We start from the raw sequence: 22,955 nt of genomic DNA, 5'->3' as shown, positions 1-22,955 counted from the left end.
AGGGAAGGAAATAAGACAAGTAATGATCAATTAAAAATGAAATATTTTTTTTAGGACAGTATCAACATTGAAATAAATCTTCCATATATAAACTACAGAATAGTGTGCACAAATGTATCCTCAAGCAAGAGAACTCTACCCCAACACAGTCGAAGACTATGTTACAGAGGTTATGGCACTATCCCAAGACAAGAAAACAATGGTTTTATTTTGGTGTGTCCTCCTAGAGGAGCTGCTTACCATACCTAAAGAGTCTTATCTACCCTTACTGAGAGGAAAGTAGCCACTGAACAATTACAGTGATGAGTGCAGTAGTTAGACCCTTGAACGAAGAAGAATTGCTTGGTATTCTCAGTGTTGAAAGGTGTATAAGGACTGATAAGACTGTGGAAAAAATAGATCAGACTATTCGTAGAATGTGTAAGTGAAGGAAAAATTAGCCGTAACCAGAGCGAGGGATCCAATGCATTACTGTCGAGCCAGTCAAAGGACCCAATAACTCTAGCACCTGTTTAACCATGTTCTTCTACATGGTTAAACAAGTGCAACAATGAAGGAATCGGTATAAAAGTAATGATGATTTGTTATGGAAAGGATATAGGCTACTTGAACGAATTGACTATGAAACTGTTAAGAACATTGTTGTTAACTCAAAGTTTTGATAATTAAGTTATTTCAGTAACATTTAGTTTTCATGTGTAGATCATGATATATATATATATATATATATATATATATATATATATATATATATATATATATATATATATATATACATATATATATATATATATATATATATATATATATATATATATATATTTATATATATATATATATATATATATATATATATATATATATATATATATATTTATTTATATATATATATATATATATATATATATATATATATATCATCATCATCATCATCATCAAGTACGGGGTGTTTGATGTCGAACGGCCGTGGCCCTCTGCACAAAACATCTCCATTCATTCCGGTCTTGAGCCTTCCTTTCCAACTCCACCATCGTTAGCCCGCACATCTCCTTGATATTGTCACTCAATCTAGTTTTAGGACTTCCTCTCGTTCTTGTACCATAGACTGATCCAATTAGTAGCGTTCTTCCCAGAGTATTGTTTCCGAACCTGGTGTCCAATAAAAGTTAGTTTTCTTTCATCCAAAATGTCAAGTAATCTTTTTTTCAATATTGATCTTTTGTAGAACTTCCACGTTAGTCTTTTTCTCAATCCAGCTTATCCTAAGGACTCTTCTGTAACACCATAGTTCAAAACTTTCTAATCTTTTCCGATCTGAAGCTTTTAAAGCCCAACATTCTGAGCCGTATGATGCGATGGGGAAAACAAGTGATTTGAGAAGCCGCTTCTTTGTGTTTAGAGTGATATGTCTGTCTTTCCACGCATTGCTTAGTGCGATGGTTGCATTCTTTGCAATACCAATTCTTCTTTTGATCTCTTGGTAAAGAGGTAAGTAATTTCAGTGACATTATCTAGGGCAACTCCGTCTAGTAGAATTTCTTGATCAGACGGGGCTTTTTGACACTTCATGACATTTGTTTTCTTAGCATTTAGGTACAGTCCCACTTTTTCACTCTCAGCTTTTACTTTTGATACTAATGTTTGGAGGTCCTCCATACTTCCAGCGATTAAAACCACATCGTCGGCGTATCTGAGATTAGTGATCTTTTGTCCTCCAACAGTTATGCCTCCTTCGTAGTCTTCAAGCGCATTTCTCATTATGGTTTCCGAGTAGATGTTGAAGAGGTGGGGAGAAACAAAACATCCTTGTCTGACACCTTGTCCATGGTTAAACCAATCCGTTAGGCCATAAGATGTCATGTGCAACTGTATCAAAGGCTTTAGTGCAGTCAATAAAACAAAGGAATACGTCGATTCCTCGTTCTCTGTTTTTTTCAAGGATCATCTTGAGATTCATGATTTGGTCTCTGGTGCCTTTCCCAGGACGGAATCCTGCTTGTTCGTCAGCGATTTCTTCGTTGAGTTTGTTTGCCATTCTCTTAGCCATCATTTTCAAAAGAATATATATATATATATATATATATATATATATATATATATATATATATATATATATATATATATATATATATATATATATATAGCAGCCGTATAAAGGAGTTACCATTTAAATCTGTTTTCTGCTCACGAAGCCCCGCCCCAATCTGCAATGCTGTTTGGGAAAAAAAAATCGCAGCCGGGACGCGAAATTTTTTTCCCCAAACAGCATTGCAGATTGGGGCGGGGCTTCGTGAGCAGAGAACAGATTTAAAGGGTAACTCCTTTATACGGCTGCTATAAGATTTGATGGGTAACTAGCTCCTTAAAGCTATGATCAGTAACTGCATTCATAAAGAACTGAAATGTTTATAGACAGCTTAATAATAATAATAATAATAATAATAATAATAATAAAAATAATAATAATGATAGTAATAAAAAAAATAATGATAATAGAATAATAATAATAATAATAATAATAATAATAATAATAATAATAGTAGTAATAATAATAATAATAATAATAATAATAATAATAATATATATATATATATATATATATATATATATACATATATGTATATATATGTATATATATACTATTATATGTATATATATATATATATATATATATATATATATATATATATATACATATATATATATACATATATTTCATGATCTGCACACAAAAACTAAATGTTACTGAAATAACTTAATTATCAAAACTTTGAGTTAACAACAATGTTCTTAACAGTTTCATAGTCAATTCGTTCAAGTAGCCTATATCCTTTCCATAACAAATCATCATTACTTTTATACCGATTCCTTCATTGTTGCACTTGTTTAACCATGTAGAAGAACATGGTTAAACAGGTGCTAGAGTTATTGGGTCCTTTGACTGGCTCGACAGTAATGCATTGGATCCCTCGCTCTGGTTACGGCTAATTTTTCCTTTACTTACACATTCTACGAATAGTCTGATCTATTTTTTCCACAGTCTTATCAATCCTTATACACCTTTCAACACTGAGAATACCAAGCAATTCTTCTTCGTTCAAGGGTCTAACTACTGCACTCATCACTGTAATTGTTCAGTGGCTACTTTCCTCTCAGTAAGGGTAGATAAGACTCTTTAGGTATGGTAAGCAGCTCCTCTAGGAGGACACACCAAAATAAAACCATTGTTTTCTTGTCTTGGGATAGTGCCATAACCTCTGTGACTTAGTCTTCGACTGTGTTGGGGTAGAGTTCTCTTGCTTGAGGATACATTTGTGCACACTATTCTGTAGTTTATATATGGAAGATTTATTTCAATGTTGATACTGTCCTAAAAAAAATATTTCATTTTTAATTGATCATTACTTGTCTTATTTCCTTCCCTGACTTGGCTATTTGTCCTTGTTGGAGCCATTGCTTTTTAGCATCATGCTATTCCAGCTAGGGTTATAGGTTAGCTAATAATAATAATAATAATAATAATAATAATAATAATAATGTTAATAATAATAATAATAATAATAATGACATCAGCTATGGGTGCGTCAATAAAACATTGTCATTTCGACTGATCAAGAGAAATTAAAACCTTTGAGAGGTACACAGGTGCATCATTGGTTTTAACTAATGCGAAGAAAAGAAAACTTTGTTGGAAAATGGAAGCAGCAAGCAAGGTTTAGCCTGCTGCTGCAGTTAGTCGTCGCTCATCTATACTTGGGGTCAGGAGATGCCTTCATACAGGTCGTAAGGTCAAAGATACTTGCAAGAATGAATTAAAAAAGCGTTAAGAAAGCAGCATAGAGTAGTCAAATAATCCCAAAGAAGAGACCAAGAAATGCTCCTAACTTTAAGTCAGTGTGTTACTAAATTAATAACGAAAAGAATGGACAATATAAATCTTCCAAGGGGTAGTTGGATGTGTATAATTTGTTGCCTTATTTCTACATCGAGTGAATTATGCAATTTCATGCTGTAGTATGTTAAGTATGTATATATGAATTTTACAATGTAGAATGTGTATCTATTTGGCTAAGAAATAGATGTTCTAATCTCGATTAATCCTCTTGGCAATGAAATGTCATAGAGAAATGTTCCTCTGGGAATCTACCACAAAATAACATAAGACAAGAGGAAACCACAGAACAGCTACAGACACAAACTTCCAAAGAAAATCATTATTTATTTACGCACCAACTCCCTTGGTTAAATAAATATCAATCCGTATGCATTCACTTTTAAGAACTAAAGGGCAAATATTGGCTTTTAATGACACACGTGCATAGCAAGTGAGTGTGTTTATATACTGTATATACATACACGCACATACATATATACTGTATATATATATATATATATATATATATATATATATATATATATATATATATATATATATATATATGCATGCATATACATGCACGCATATATATATATATATATATATATATATATATATATATATATATATATATTATATATATATATATATATATATATATATATATATATATATATATATATACTGTATATACATATGTATGCGTATATGTGTTTATATATGCATATACTGTATTTACATGTACACACACACCCACTATATAACCACAATGAGAGATTTAGCTGTTATCTAAACGTAACTGTTAGAAGTAAGGTATATCTAATACCCGCGATTTGATGCAAGTGTGCGAAGCACTTAACACCTGCAAGAATCTCCCAAGACTAAACAATAGTGTGACGAGGCTTGGCACAGGAGATTCCAGACAGACGTTAGGGATACCACATGGGAGCTTACTCGATGATTGTAGAATTCATTAGAAAAAAGACCATCACACAGTCCAAGAGGTACAAGGTTTAAGTTCAGGTATCTATCGGAGGAAAAAGAAGAGGGAGCAAACTCAAAGAGAAAATAAGCTCGCAACAGTTTTAAGGAGAAAGAGAGTTGTTTCGATAAATGATTATATTCGAGGAATGGCTCACCACTTATATTTTAGTTATTGTAATAGTCATCATAATGACGATGAACTTTTTGAATGTTAAGAGTGTTTTTTATCTACTACGTTTTAAAAATAAATGTAAATGTTTTAAGTATTTTTGCGTATTTAATGATAACAAAGTTAATAAACGTTAATTTTTATCTACTTTTACATTTCCATAATAAAGGTGTTCACTCTCTTTAAACTATATTTAAATTCTATATATATATATATATATATATATATATATATATATATATATATATATATGTATGTATATATATATACATATATATATATATATATATATATATATATATATATATATATATGCAAGTTTTATCAGACAGACGGTAAGCAAACGCTGTTAAGAGATATTTATTGCTGCAATGCAATGGCAATATTATATTATGTATTCTTTTGTAATTATCTTTCTCTTCTTACCTTGCGAAGTTTTCAATTTGATTAATACTTCTCTTCAAAGACATCTAACGAATAAACATACTGTACTACGCTCTTTTGTGAAACCAGACAAAATATCCATGTGGTGCTTTTGTATATTCTAATGTGATACTATTATTATCAATATTATTGAGCTGTCTACAGACATTTCTGTTCTCTATGAATGCAGTTTCTGATCATAACTTTAATGAGCTAGTTACCCATCAAATCTTAACGCAGCCGTAATAAAGGAGTTACCCTTTAAATCTGTTTTCTACTCACGAAGCCCCGCCCCAATCTGCAATGCTGTTTGGGAAAAAAAATTTCGCAGCCGGGACACCAGCCAACCGTTGAGATACTACCGCTAGGGAGTTATGGAGTCCTTTGTCTAGCCATTCAGTACTAAATTGGTTCCTTCTCTCTATTTCCAGTTAATTTTTCCTTTGCCTACACTGACACACACCAAATAGTCTGTCTGTCCTCATACGTCTGAACACTGAGATTACCAAACAACTCTTCTTCGCCCAAGGGGTTACTGAATTTCTTCTTTTCTCAAGAGGTTAACTACTTCAATGTAATTTTTAAGTAGCCACTTTCCTTTTGGTAAGGGTAAAAGAGACTCTTTAGCTATGGTAAGCAGCTCTTCTCGGAGAAGGACACTCCAAAATCAAACCATTGTTCTATAGTCTTGGGTAGTGCCATATCATATGTCCCATAGTCTTCTACTGTCTCGGGCACACTATTCTATCTTATTTTTCTTCCTCTTGTTTTGTTAAGGTTTTCATAGCGTATATAGGAGATGTTTATTTCAATGTTGTTACTGTTCTTAAAATATTTCATTTTTCATTTTTCTTTTCCTCACTGGGCTATTTTCCCTTTCGGAGCCCCTGGGCTTATACCATACTGCCTGGTTTATAGCTTAGCATGTAGTAATAAAATAATATTGATAATAATAATAATAATAATAATAATAATATGTATGTATATGTATATGTATATGTATATGCATATGTATATGTATATATATATATATATATATATATATATATATATATATATATATATATATATATACTGTATATATATATATATATATATATATATATATATATATATATATATATATATATATATATATATATACATATATATATAATCATATATATGTCAATATATATATATTTATATATATATATATATATATATATATATATAAACATATATACATGTATATATATACATGCATATGTATATATTTATATGTATATATAAGCAAATATATATAAATATATATATATATATATATTATATATTATGTATATATATATATATATATATATATATATATATATATATATATATATATATATATATATATATATATATATACTGTATATATATTTATATATATATACATTTGTGTATGTATGTATGTGAAATTATGTGCCTGTGTGTAAAGAATATCAAGAGAAGGTAGGCAAATTACACATTCTATCAACATTGAAAAATGTTTATTGGAAAGGAAAGCAATCACAGACATATGACGTTTCCTTTCCGATTGAATTCTTACAAAATCTCTAATAGAAGTTTCTTCCCATATGATAATCAGACAGATATAATTTCATGTCGTAGACAAAAAAAAAAATAATATTATACTTAAAAATCTTTAAGAATTGCTTTCTCTTGCAAAGTACAAAAACAAAAACTGTTTGCTAATCCAAGAGTACAAAGATTAATCCCTTTGTAATTTAAAGTTTAAAATCTTATCTCCATATTCAGCGTATGAATACAAATTTTATTCTGAACCGTGAAGATTTAAATACCATTTATAAGAATGAATAATAATTTATCTTTAAAAAAATATATATCTGGGAGTTTAATTGAAAAAAAACTTAATGAAGGAAACAAACGCGTAAACAATACTAAAGTAAATACATTAGAGTTTGAATCTCAATAACGGCATTTGTTTGTAAAATGTCAGAATAGATTACTTTTGGCTATTAATGTTCTTTCTTTGTAGTTTGGGAACGAGAGAGAGAGAGAGAGAGAGAGAGAGAGAGAGAGAGAGAGAGAGAGAGAGAGAGAGAGAGAGAGAGAGAGAGAGAAATTATCTTGCCAATTGATCTATATATCAAAATTTTAAGAAAACTTTGAGTTGTTTTTCCAAATATTTTGTATCATAAATGTACAATCATTTACAATATTCATGATATGTTATTCAATCCTTTGTCTCCTAAGTGATGAATGGTTCCAAACGGGAAGCAAATTGTGCACATTACAATGATATAAAGCAGAGATATTTGTTATCAATGAGGTCTAACTTTGCACAGAAACTATGCCAAATGGCAATTTGTCATAAGAAATGCGTGCCTTATGAAAATGGAGAGCATTATGTAGTTATAAAGTGTATCATGAGACACAAAGTTTATTAGGGTTATATATGATTCTCTATAGGGATGTTAATTCCGTTCTCCACTTCCCTACAAGACTGTATCTAATTATTGTAGGGACACCAAAAAAAAAAAAAAAAAAAAAAACGAACGGTACTTTCAAAACAAACAATAGAAATTTCGACAAACTATCAGATGAGAAGAGTAATTTTGTATTTTCGCCCATAGGAAAAGTATGGTACATTTGAGAATATGTATGAAGAAAAGAGAAGAAAATAAATTGTGCATTTTAAGATGATGTGAGGCAGAGATGTTTGTTATCAATTTGTCATGAAAAATGGAGTGCATTATGCGGTTATACGAGTAAGTGTATCTTAGGAAAAAGTTTATCAGGGTTGCATATGATTCTTTATGAAATTTATTGGGAATCAATTCCATCCTCCAGTTTCTCAAATGACTGTATCTCAGTACTATAGGCACATCAAATTAACATCATAAGTTCCCAGCACACGAATAGCAAACTGTCAGAAGAGAAGAGTAATTCTGTATCTAGACCCATAGGAAAAGTATGAAGAAAATATTAAAAAAAAAAAATAATCTTCTTTGCTTGAAGATGATAGTGAAAATATTAGAGGATAATCATCATGTTTTCTTACTAAGAATTCCTCTGCTTCTCCTTGGTCTTAAGAATTCTGAGAAAGAAGAATTGACAGATATAGTTTACTTATAGATTTATTCTAGTTTGCGAGAGAGCCAAAATCCATATTTGCATTAACTGTCAGGCCGATTAATACCCAATTTAGTTTGTCTCACAAAGAGATGTCATTTTTTGGAGAAATTGAAAGCTCTTGAAATATAGACATGGATGTCTACAAACTTCCTTATAGCTCCCAGTTCATTCAAGTTGATGGAAGTTTTGTTTCAAATATGGATACAATAATCCTCAAGGTACTGATTCTCGTCACCCAAAAACGTCTAATCAATGAAGTAATCAAATAGCTATCAGGTCTTAGACTCAATCAGAATTTTTCTGAGCAAAATCCCAATTAAAAAACAAGAAAGAAAGCAATAAAGCTTTCTATTAAATAAAAGGAAAGGCGTAGATTAGATAATAGCACTATAGAATTCTGCTTTGATAGGAAGGCCTCTTTCATTTTTGTTGGTGATTTCAGTGTTCACCATAGGGATTGATTAAACTCTGTTTCTCCTACTGATCGAGCTTTGGAATTTTCCTCTAAATCAGGCTATAAGTAAATTATAAGTTAAGCTACACACAGGTCTAATAACTGCTTGGGGCTACTATACACTGACTTCCCTAGCATTATGAAAAGTAAGGTTATTTCTTCATTTAGGTCATCTGATCATACCTTAATTTCATTAGTAGTAAAGATTCAGCAGCCTGACACTGACGTGTCATACTCATGTAAGATTTATATAAAATGTCAAGCAAACTGGAATGGCATCTAAATGACATTTTAAACTTGAATTGGTTACAGCTGTATGTAGTGTTAAGCCAGAATCTGGTCAACATAATTGATAGACGTATCCCTTCTTGTGTGATAAAGCATCGAGTGAAAGAAAAACCATGGTTCAATGATGTTTATTTGAAGAAGCTATGGGTCCATCATCTTTGGATAAGTAACATATCAGATTTGACTTGGATTAGCTGATTAACTATACACAGCTAAGAGTGTTTGCTTAGAGAGTTTATGCTTCATCTAAAAAGGAATAAGATTTAACCATAAAAGAAACCCTTTCTGGTACAACCCAGTTTTTGCTTTACTTAAACCAGATTGGTCTGTAGTTTACTATCCCAAGGAAAATGCAACACATTTGGCTGATGTGTTTGGCAGTAAGCAGAGTAATGAGAAACTTTATCTTCCTTATTCTTGTTTTCCTGAGGCTAAACTAACTAGTTTAGCTTTTATGTCTCATGATATTCAGGCTCTCTTGGAGGATCTTGATGTTTATGGAGGTGTAGACCCAAGTGGTAAGTTTTCTTTTGTTTTTCATAAAGACTAGATCTTTCAACTCCTAAGTTATGTTATTATTAGCAATTTAGCAAGAAGAGGTTTGTTTTGCATTTGTTTTGGAATTGGTATTTTTAATCAATTATGTAAATATGTTTTTAGTAGCTCAAGTCTAGCTGATTACCGGACAATTTCCATAACTCCCATGTTATCTAAGGTTTTTGAACGTCTTTTGGCAAAACGTCAAAATAGGTTTGCTGAAGGCAATCTTCTGTTTCCTAGTTTGTAATTGGCTTTCTTAAAGGCCTTGGAGCATGTGATGTGCTTCTTACAATCTCCAATGCTGTACAGATATCCCTTGATTGTGGTTAGAATGTTTGCACGATTGGCCTTGATTTTAGGGTGGCCTTTAACCGTGATGCCTTTGTTTTCAAAGTCAAAACGTTGGGAGTGGATGGATCTTTTCTTAGAATCATTATTGATCTTTTAAGTAATAGGTCGCAAAGATTTGTTGTTGATGGGCACTGTAGTGGGTATAGGAATGTGATATCTGGTGTTCCTCATGGTAATATTCTTTGCCACTACTTTTCATACTATATACATATGATATGTGGTTTGGTATAACAAACAAGCCCGTTAGATATGCAGATGAAGCTACGCTCTTTGCATCAATTCCATCTCCTGAATATAGATCTGGGGTTGCTGTTTCCATTAATTGATATTTTGCTAGAATTAGTTCAGGGTGCAAATTATGGGTCATCAAACTGAACCCTGACAAAACCCAAAGTATGATTGTGAGTCGATCGAGGACAGTGGCTCCTGAACATCTGGATCTCAGCATTGATAATATTGCAATAACTCTCTATGACTCTCTTAAAATTTCCGGTGTGGTTCTTGATAGCAAATTTACTTTTGATAAACATATTCGGCATGTTTCTTCTTCAATTGTACAAAAAATATGGCTTATTGAGAACGTCTATTAGGATTTTCAGAGATCAATCTTTTCTGAAGAAGTGTTTTAATTCTTTCATTCTGTCTTGTTTCGAATATTATTTTCCTCTCTTGTCTTCAGCTACTGAATCTTATCTTAATTCGTTAGACAGGAACTTACTGTCTATCAATTTTTTTCTTTCTGATCTAGACATCCGACTCTAGCATCGTCGTTCAGTTAGTTCATTAATCGTTTAATTTCTACCCTATAACATCATTGTACTTTCCTTTAGCATGTATCAGTCTATATTTCCACCATTGATCACTTATATAAAAAGAAAAAAAGTAATTCCATATTGAATACAAATTTTCTAGGATTTTCTCATTACAACAAGCAAAGATGTGCTCAAAACCTGAATATAAGTATTTCAATGGATTAGTTGAGTCACATCTATGTGGAGTTTTTTTTTTTTTCTTTCTCTTGAAGTTGTTTAGTGAAAAAAACTTTGCAACTTTTCATGTTTCTCGGTTCGCGTCAATATTTCAAATTTTGTAATAAAGAATGAATGCGAAACCTCTGGGACATTATTTGAGCCAGTTACCTGGCAAAGTTTGAAAATAGTCACTTCAAAGTACTGAATAAAATGTTTGTCATCAGTAAATTTACGAGACTACTCCAGATAATCCATTCGACCATCGATGACCCACAACAAGGGTAGATGTGGTTATTGCTGCTTTACATTGTCTCCATCTTCATATACGAAGCAATTCGTTGCCTGCTTTCCCTAGTTATACCTGGACTCAGAGGATTTGCTGTTATCGCTGATTTTCCTTTCAGATGATAAGTTAGTTTATATGAATGTCTATCTACCGTATATACTTTTGGTAATGTTGAAAAGGTAATATCCCTTTATGTCTAAACCAATAGCTAAGAGTAATCTTATTACTATTGCAAATGTCAGTTGCCTTTCATTATCTTTTAGAATCTGTCTGGTGTGTACGCTAGAGCACGATGTACGTCTTTCTTGTATCTTGATGAAAGGAAGCGATACTGCTTTACTCTCGCAAATGGTGCCTCAGTCAATTACTTTTAAAAAAATATATACAATAGGTAATCCTAGATATATATATAAAAGATACACACAGCCAAGCATACACACATACACATTATGTACGTGTACACAAACATCTATTTTATATATGTATGTATATACATATATATAGTATACATATAAATATATGCATATATATATGTATTTTATATATATATATATATATATATACATATATATATATATATATATATATGTATATATATATATATATATATATATACATATATATATACATATATATATATATATATATATATATATATATATATATATATATATATATAGATGTCTGTGTCTGTATAAGTGGAGAGAGAGAGAGAGAGAGAGAGAGAGAGAGAGAGAGAGAGAGAGAGAGAGAGAGAGAGAGAGAGAATTGTCATGGAGGAAACATATTTTTGTGAAGGCTCTTTATTTCCGGAGCCCAATCCTCTCTAGAAAAATGATTGATCTGGCTATTTAATTATTTTAGCCACTGTTTTAGATTAACTCTCTCTCTCTCTCTCTCTCTCTCTCTCTCTCTCTCTCTCTCTCTCTCTCTCTCTCTCTCTCTCTCATTAATGAGGTTGGAGGTGATTTCTTGTTTTATAGACATTATAAACATTCCCCCACATTTAAATATGTTATAAGAATGGGAAAATGAAATCCTTTGATAACTTTTCAGAGTCGATATATTTGACTAATGGCATTCAAGGAGGGAATCCTTCATTCATATGAAGAATCTGCAAATAACTCGACGGTGATGTTGACATTTGCGAATAAATTCTTCGGATGTCTCCTATTTTGTTATTCATTGGAATTCTATTTGACTTGTTGGCTGGTACGAATGAGAAAACTTCGTTTTTAGAGGAATCTCTAACAGGAAAGGAAAAGAACAAGTGTTCTAAAAGCGATATTACTGAAGTGATATCATCGTCTTCGAAGTAATTTTAAAATTGCTTTTTAACTACTGGGTTTTGTTTTTGGAAGGCACATCTACATATGAATGCATGGATTAATATACGTAGAATTAGCTTTAAACCATATCTAAATGCAAAGTATAAGTGTAAATTTCTAAGAATAACTGGATCACCTGAAGATTATGGAACCAAACTAACCCTCCTGAAGAAAAGATCAGAGACCCAATTGAGAATCACTTTATTAAACATGATGTGTTTTAATGTTATTTATATTCACATAAATAGAAAAACGTTAAAAACAAAAATTTATGCAAGATAAGCAAACGCTTAAAAATAATTGAATTTACTATTTATATGCCTTTCAAACCCCATAAATTGCTTTAAATATAAATTTGTAAATTCTCTTTTGCATTCATGCATTGTCTTGATATTTGATTTATGTTTGTTCCAATAACTTCCAATGGCCTGTGTGTGCACCATTGTGTTTTTATCAACAAGGTTGCGAGAGGGAGTTACGATCTGATGCTGAAATCTTACATGTGATTGAATTTTTAATAGGCTTTCAAATACAACTTTTTATACTAATGGCAGTAGAGTTGCTTCTCAATATATGGCTTAATGCTAGTGTCGACCATTCTAAATACCCATAATGGTTGATTAGGTGCACGTCCTCAGTGATATTTGGTTTTGCATTCAAAACAAGACTTGTCAATTTGCATGCAAAACAAGACTTTTTAATTTGCATGCAAAACAAGACTTGTCAATTTGCATGCAAAACAAGACTCGTCACTTTACACAATTATGCCAGAACCACCAAGTCTAATGAAGTTTGCCTCAAAAGGCTTCATGCAGATTTCTCTAAAAAAAATGTGAATCGAACATTGTCTTTTTTCTAAATGTTTAAAATATTAGCTGCTTTAGTCTCACTCATGTCATTACACCAATAGTAAAAAGTTTGAATCCACTTCTGAAATGGAAGTTTAGATTTAACAAAGAATGAGTCTTTACGAATGGAAACTTTTCTTTTAAATTTAGTATCCACTACATTGGCATATCCACACATAGTTTAGCTCAGTTCATTAAATTTCGGTCTGAATACGGTTAACTTCTCTCCTCGAAAGATTCGTCTTCTTTAACCAGTTGATAGCAGAAAGACGGTTACCCGTTAAGAGTGGCTGCACAACATTTTCTTAAACTGCACTGTCCATGAGAGATTCTTTACTACTCTGTTTTATTTCGAAAAGTAAAAACTTTGTTTCTTAGCCAGGAAGATCGAATATATATATATACATATATATATATATATATATATATATATATATATATATATATATATATATATATATATATATGTGTGTGTGTGTGTGTGTGTACAGTATATATATATATATATATATATATATATATATATATATATATATATATATATATATATTTATATATATATATATATATATATATATATATATATATATATATATATATATGTATATATATACATATATACAGTATACACACATATATATATATATATATATATATATACACACACACATATATATATATATACACACACACACACACATATATATATATATATATATATATATATATATATATATATATATATATTATATATCAGCATCATCATCTTTCCCTCCTACGACTATTGACGCAAAAGGCCTCGGTTGGATTTCAACAGTCGTCCCTGTTTTAATTCCATACTTCTCCATTCATCATAAACTTTACGCTTCATAGTTCTTATCCATGTAGGCCTCGGTCTTCCCACTCTTGAAGTGTCTTATGCAGCCCTGCTGAACGTTTGATGAACTAATCTCTCTTGGCGAGTGCGAAGACCATGCCTAAACCATCTCCATCTACCCCATACCATGATCTCATCCACATACGGCACTCTAGTAAACTCTCTTGTAGATGCGTTTCTAATGCTGCACTGCCATTTCTGAGGGCTTTGTTCTCAAATCTACTAAATCTATTAGAGATTGCTTCATTGCCATACCTTGACCCATGTCCATTTTGTAATACCGATCTCACTAAACTTATGTATAATCTGATTTTTATATGTGATTTTATGCGATTTAATTTCTAAATTTTACTTAAGCTGGCTATTGTCTGATTTGCTTTTATCAATCTTTCACTAAACTCAAATTCTATAGGCCCTGTATTGGATATCATATCTCCTAAATACTTAAATGATTCTACCTCATTAATCTTTTCTCCTGCCAATGTTGTTTCATCTTTCATTGCATGCTCCGTTCTCATCATCTCTGTCTTTCTTCTATTTATCTTGAACCTAACCTCGTGTGACATTTCATGCATCTGGTAAGCAAGCATTGCAAATCCTGTGGTGTTCTTTTCTTCTAATATAGTCTTAGAGCTGGATGAAGTTTAATTAACATGGAAGATACAAAAGGTTTGAGGTGCTCCGGGTGTAGTACTGCCCAGCCTTTAAACAGAGCAGCCACTCTTACGTTCCGGAAGTGGTGGGTGTGATAGGGGTCGCCACCCAAAAACATTCCAAAATTGGATTAAATTAATATGAAAGATAAAATATTCGTTTCTATACCAATTGATTATGGACACCTCACTTCATCTAAATGTGCAAGGTAAGAATGGAATTTCTGGTGGAAAGATAACTCAATAACTACGTTAATTAGCAATAATTAAGGTTTTAATTAACATAGAAGGTATAAGTACGAAACCACGGGGAATTTGTAGATGATGGTCATCTGAATATAAATCACCAACTCAAGAAAGGAAGATAAGGTGGGAAGGATACTTAAAAATAGGTCAAAGGTCCTACGACACCTAACTATCACTAATTAACAACTTAATTAATATGAAAGTTATAAGTTTCATTACTATATCAAGTGATTATGGAAGCAACACTATCAAAATCTGCAAAGGAGGAATGTAATTTTTGGTGGAAAGATAAATTAAGGAGGACGTTAATTGGCACTAATGAAGGTATTAATATGGAAGGTACAATCCTACGGGAATATTAAGTTTTCTGTGGTTCTGATTAACGAAATATGTATAAGCATGGTCGCATTAACAAACTGACAAGTTTCTGATTAACGAAATATGTATAAGCATGGTCGCATTAACAAACAGACAAGTTTTTTACTATTATTATTATTATTATTATTATTATTATTATTATTAATTATTATCTAAGCTACAACCCTAGTTAGATAAGCAGGATGCTATAAGTCCAAGGGTTCCAACAGGGAAAAATAGCCCTGTGGGGAAAGGAAATAAGGAAATATATAAACTATATGAGAAGCAATGAGCAATTAAAATATTTTAAAAACAGTAACATCGAAACAGATCTTCCATACATGAAATATAAAAAGAGACATATCAGCCTGTTCAACATAAAAAAATTTGCTGTCTGAACTTTTGAAGTTCCATGTAATCAACTACCCGATTAGGAAGATCATTCCACAACTTGGTCCCAACCATAGTAACACCACGGCCTTTTAACCATTCAAGCTTCAACTGTGGATGATGTTCCTCTTCAATCAAAATTATACTTACAACGATATGTCTAATGTTTTCGTTTAAGTAAGCCATACTGTAGAAATTACTTAGTTAAAAAGATGTGTAGGATATTTTCTATATAGCAAGAATATACTACAGGTAGGCGCAACATATGTAATTTGTATATAAGTATACCTATATATTCCAGTTTATGTATACATTTATTTGAAATTTCACAATTACCCGATAATGTTTAAATATTCAACTAAGTTTTGAAAAATATAACACCTAATCCTTTTAAAAGAAAGTATATAAAAAATAATAGGCTTAAGTGTTATTTGATAAGCTTACCAAATAGAAATGCCAAACATTACTAATAAAATCAATGACAACATTGATTAAAGTAATATGGATTATACTATTTAAATACCAACTGGTTGTAACGAAAACCGTAACAAAACTTGGCTCCTTACATTATTCATCCCATTTCGAAAACCGGCGACCCTTGTCACAAGGCCAAGAAACTCCGACAGTCTGTCAGTAGCTTCGCAAGGTCGAGGTCGCATCGTACTCTGTGGGCATTGACCACGAAAGTCTTCCAATGCCATGAAGCTCAAAAGGTATTATTCAACATCTTGCGCAAGGTCGCTCTTGAATGCTAGTATACTAGTACGACTACTACTGCTACTACTATCTCTTTACGTTATTTCTCTTTGGATTCCCGTCGTAAATTATTCTCTTTTTATACCATTACTAACCCACAAATATAAATACATGAATAAAATACATGTAACATCGACATGTAGTAAGTGCGTGTTGGTATTTTGTAATAATAATTCGGTTGACAGAAACTTTGGGATATTTAGTTTTTCTTTGAACAAATGTTAACCTACTACTACTAATAATACAAATAAATAATACAATTACATAAAAAATAATAATACAAATACATAATAAATAATACAAATACATAATACATACATACTAATAATAATAATAATAAAACCCAAAACAAGCCCACATGTCACTATAGATACAAATACAAAACTCAAAGCTGAAATGGTATGGCTCAATACACACTGTAGTCACATTAAACTCTGACTATTTTACTTCCTGATGTGACGAGCAGACGTCCTCAGTCGGGGAGGCTAATGTACAGTAGTTTAGAGTCTAAACTATTGTTCATTTTCCTCTAAACTTTAGACTACGTCCATACAAGGTCAAAATAAGCAACACTAGCATGAGGAAAAGCTAGCCAAGATCATCTTCAGATTTTATATCTGCTTAGTTTTTAACATCTGTATTACGGCAATTTCATGTCCTAAGATATTGTCAAACTTTTATTTGCAGATGGAAATGAATTAGGCGCTTGTTACCTAACATTTTAGCTGGACGTATTTTAGTAAAAAGAGCTATAAAATTATACATTTATTAACAATAAATAGAACAACTCTTATATCATTAGATGACACGTGGGTTGAAATGTGGGTACACTCTTGAAACTGTCGAGTGGGCCAAAGATGGTAGATCCATGATGATAGACTTTGCCCCAGGTAAGGAAATTGGTACATCCAACAAGTCATTTAAGTTAAGACAATATGTCACACAGGCAAGACAAGGTAAGGTAAAGTAGAGTTGAGTGTCTGCAACATAAATACACAAACAATAACTTAGAATAAGTGGTCACTGTTAATATATCACTATTAAACCATAATAGCTTTACATAATTATTTACAAAGAACATAATGTTTACAACAAAGATCAAATAACTTCTTACTATGTGAAAGGTTGCGGGGTTCGTAAGGTAGTGGCTATCACTTAGAAAGTAGATCAAAGGTAAACAATAATAATACCAAGGACACTAAAATAACGAACAGAACAACCAACGCCATCTATTAAAGCAAATAAAACAACACCCAAGGATCATAGAATGGACAACCAACGCCATCTATTAAATGAATAAAGCAACAAGCACACAGATTCTAGTTATAAGAAAGGAAATACATGAAAAACCCCCATATCAAGAAAAACTAGAATCTCTACATATAACTGAAATATACAAAATATTATATACATCGGCTAAGCATGTCTGAACAGATATTATCTGACCCCTTGATATACTCAACCAGGAAATTATAAGGTTGCAGGCTAAGAGCCCATCGCATTAAGTTAATGGAAGATGGTCTGTTTGCAGGATGAATTCTGTCCCATACAGATATTCCTTAAATTTTAAAGATAGACCATACAATTGCATAACACTCTTTAACAATTGTAGAGTAAAGTCTTTCTGCTTCTGAAAATTTCTTTCCAGCATATGACACAGGCATAAGCACATTATCACTTTCTTGCAATAACACTGCACCAATACCATCCATGGATGCATCCGTTCGAAGATAGTTCTTATTAAAATCTGGCAATAACAAAATAGGAGATTCAGTTAGAGAAGCTTTCAAATTATTGAAACTTTTAATTTGTTCATCAGTCCAATTCAGAATATTGCAACTCCCTTTCTTAAGCATAGTCGTTAATGGTGCAGAAAGAATAGAGAAATGTGGAATTAACTTATTATAAAATCCTACAACTCCAACAAAAGATCTTAATTGTTTCTTTGTTTCTAGAAGGGGAAGATTTATTATATCTGCAATTCTATTATCATGAGGTGTTAAAGGATTGTTACCAAGAGAATGTCCTAAATACTTAATTCTCTTCTAAGCAAAGAAGCATTTCTAAGAGCCAACTGTTAATCCATGTTCTCTTAATCTTAACAAAAAAATTTTAAGATGAACTATATGATCTGACCAATTAATACTATGAATAAGGACATTGTCAAAATAACATGTAGTATTTTCCAAACCAGCCGAGACTTTTCTCATAAGTCTAACAAAAGTTGAAGAAGCTGTGCTAAGTCCAAACGGCATCTTCTTGAATTGCATCAAACCATACTTTGTTGCAAATGCAGTATTCTTTCTGCTTTCTAAAGTTAAGGGTACCTGCCAGTATCCTTTTGACAAATCTAGCTCTGTAAAATAGACTTTATTAGCAAGCTTATGTAAAGATTCATTCATACGTGGCATGGGTTCGGCGTCAAATACGGCTATTTCATTAAGATTTCGAAAGTCAATACGCAATCTCAAAGATCCATCTTCCTTCTTTACGAAGACAACTGGGGAACAATATGGAGAATTAGATTGTTCAATTATATCCAATGAGAGCATTTGATCAACCTGATTGTTAAATTCATCAGTTAAACTAATTGGAACAGGATAAGGTTTAGCACGAACTGGAATATTAGAGGTCTATTTAATATCATGTTCCATATATCTAGCAACTCCAGGTCTATCACTAATTACATCATGAAACTTATCCAAAACCTTAACAAGTTCATCAGTTTGAGATTTTTTAAGATCTTCAATTATTTGATAACTGGTTTTATCAACCTCCAGATATTCTATATCACAGATCTGAAACAGGTTCTTCAATATTAACAACCTCAAAGTTAACATTACCAAAAAACCATTTGAAGTTTTGACCTCTTCTACTGCTTTTTGAATAACATTTACAATCTTCCTTCTAAAGTACTTCTTCAACATATTGGCTTGATACAGTTTAAGCTTATTCCCTACTTTATTATTTGGCAACATAATTAGAACTTCATCTCCCTCAACAAATTTTCTTGGCTTTGCTTTACTTTCAAAATACTCTTATATTTACGTGAATTTATTTCTGCATTACTAACTGCAATCTGGGCCATCTCTTACAATCGAGAACGCAGATCTAAAACATACTGGTAAGTAGTTTTGATTTAGTCATCAGCATTGTTACCAGCAACCAATTCACGAAGGATTGTTAGAGGGCCACGGAACCTACGTCCATACAAAAGTTCAAATGGGCTAAACTTTAAGAGTACCGTTGGGAATTTCACGATAAGCGAAAAGAACGGGAATATACCGGTCCTATTCTGTTGGATTATCACTAAAAACTTTCTTTAACAATTTTAAGTACACCATTCATCCGTTCTACAGTTCCATTACATGCAACATGATATGGGCTTGTGAATAAAGCTCTAATTGATAATAATCTATGTATTTCTGCCATGAGATCTGACTTAAAGAGAGTTCCCCTGTCGCTTAGTATTTCTTTTGGTACCCCAACTCTACAAAATACTTCTACTAAACTTTCAGCTATAGTAATCATATCAATATTTCTGAGGGGTACAGCTTCAGGGTAGCGTGTAGCTTAATCAATTATTGTAAGAATATACTTGTGACCACGACTTGAGGCTGGAACAATCTGACCCACAATATCAATAGCCACTCTACTGAATGGTTCAGAAACTATAGGCATTTTACACAAAGACACTTTCTTCACTTTTCCCAAATTTCTGACATTTATGACAAGACTTACAATATCTATCAATCTCTGCATTAGCCCTCTGCCAATAAAATTTAACAAGCGCTTTGTCAATAGTTTTCCTAGAAGAAAAAATGACCAGAAATGAGAGATTCATGAGCAAGTTTCATAACTATCTCCCTATACTCAAGAGGAACTACAATTTGCATTTTACCAACATCTAGCTGATTTCTACTTTGCACACATTTACGATAAATCACCTAATTAATTACTACATACTTAACAATTCTCCCTTTGCAGGTTATTTCTTCCTCCTCCTTCAAGCTTTACCTAATTGACTTCAGAGAATCACATGTCCACTGTTTATTACTAAAATCTACTGGATTTACTTTAACTTCAGACAAGACATCAGACAACGGGTTTAATGTAGTTTCCCTAAGACTCTGTTTTCTCGTAACCACATTAACATGTAACTTATTTACATCTACTTCGTTATCTGGCACAGGTATTTTACTCAACAATACTATTCCTGCCTGTATGTGTTTCAATCCAGGCATTAACCCAACAATTACATCAGAACATTTAATTGGTGCTACGATAGCATTTATTCTACCGGAAAAGAACTTACTTCTAAGGTAACGTCTAATTTTGGGCAGATATATTGGAACACCCATGAAATTATACACCTTCACAGTTTTAGCCTTACAGAGATAAAGTGTTGGAATCAAAGTTTCGTTAAGAACAACAGTATTACACCCAGTATCAAACAAGACCTCTACTGTTAGGTTAAAAACCCTTCCTTTCTCATCCACAATAGCATTGTGGTGTTTTTCTTCACTAGCTAGAGCGATACTGATCTTAGGAATATTAGAAGATTTAGATTGAGCAAAATTAACAGGATTATTTGGACAATTGGGTTTAATATGCCCAATTTCTTTACATAGGTGGCACTGCAATGTTCTAAGATTATCAGCACCTACTTTATCAGATTTAGGTTGCATTCTTAACTTTGAACATTTAACAGACTTAAATTTAGAATTTCTACATTTAGTAATTCCGTGAGCAATCAGATACCTATCAGCAGCTAACGCCATTTCATGAGAATTTTTACAAACCCTTTCTAAAAGAAATGTTCGCAAATCCCTTGAACTATTAGCCAACAACTTATCCATGATCATAAAATCACAGACATAAGATTTATTAACATCAGCTAATTGCAACCACTTATCAAAATTCTGTCTTGATCTATATGAATACTGCACAAAGCTTTCATTAGTTTAAATATATCCCTCTCTAAATTTCTTTCGATATACCTGAGGATTGACCTGAAACGCTTTCAATAAGGCTGCCTTCAATTCCTGATAATTACTTGCAATATCAGGGTCAAGTCACCAGTACACTTTCAAAGCTCATTCCTTAATGATGTGCCTAACATAGTACCATCGTCTTTCTGCCCCCATTTATGAAATTCAGCTAATTTCTCAAATCTATTCATGTACACATCAATTTCATCAATTTTCTCATCAAAGGGGGGAATTTTTGGCAAAGATATTACATTCTCGCTATCTACACCACCTATAGCACCCCTATTTCTCAACTCTGCTTTGGCGAACTCATGTTTCCCGACTTCCTCATTCTCCTCCTTCTCTCTTTCAAGACATTCCAATTTAAAAATCCTATCCTTCTCCTTTTCTGCCAACTCTAACCGAAACCTTTTCTCCTCTCTCTCAGCTATTCTATCCTCTCTAGCCTGTTGCTTTGCCTTTTCTGCCAACTAACTGAATCCTTTTCTCCTCTCTCTCTCAGCTATTCTATCCTCTCTAGCCTGGTGCTTTGCTATAAATTCCTCAGCTTCATCAGTTCTCATACCAAACTTAATAGCCTTATCCATCAAATCACCAAGATCCATAATAATGATGGGTAAGCACACCGTAGATAAAAAGAAAACACTTATAAGTATTAGTAAAACATTAAATTATGAAATATGGCTAATCGTGAACTCTACTTTAAAAGTAGTACTTCAATAATTACCAATGTCTATTATGGGTTTTCCACCATCAATGGCAAAAATTTCCATGCCAAAAAAAAAAAAAAAACGAGCATAAAGAAACTGAATAAACAATAGGAATATTCAAGGATGAGAAAACAATCGGAACTTAAAGGAACATTAAACTAACATTACCCCTAACAAGCCCGACAATCATTAAGACTAAATTAGCTAGAATTAATAGGATAACTATACAGTATCTAATTCACTTCCCGACCTCAACCTTTTCCTAGCACGTAATATGACTACACGAACAAGTACAAATTTATATTGCACCACAACGAGAATTTATTCCACTTTCAA

At 32.0% G+C, this 22,955-nt stretch overlaps 1 pseudogene; it reads right to left on the bottom strand.

The window, feature by feature from the left end:
- LOC137659936 (uncharacterized) overlaps window positions 1-22,514 on the bottom strand; it is a 28,951-nt pseudogene extending 6,437 nt beyond the window's left edge.
- Between the last annotated feature and the right edge of the window lie 441 nt (window positions 22,515-22,955).

The sequence above is a fragment of the Palaemon carinicauda genome, chromosome 20 (assembly GCF_036898095.1).
Source record: "Palaemon carinicauda isolate YSFRI2023 chromosome 20, ASM3689809v2, whole genome shotgun sequence".
NCBI lineage: Eukaryota > Metazoa > Arthropoda > Malacostraca > Decapoda > Palaemonidae > Palaemon > Palaemon carinicauda.
Note: the sequence above shows the minus strand (reverse complement) of the source record. Positions and strands in the feature narration are given on the sequence as shown.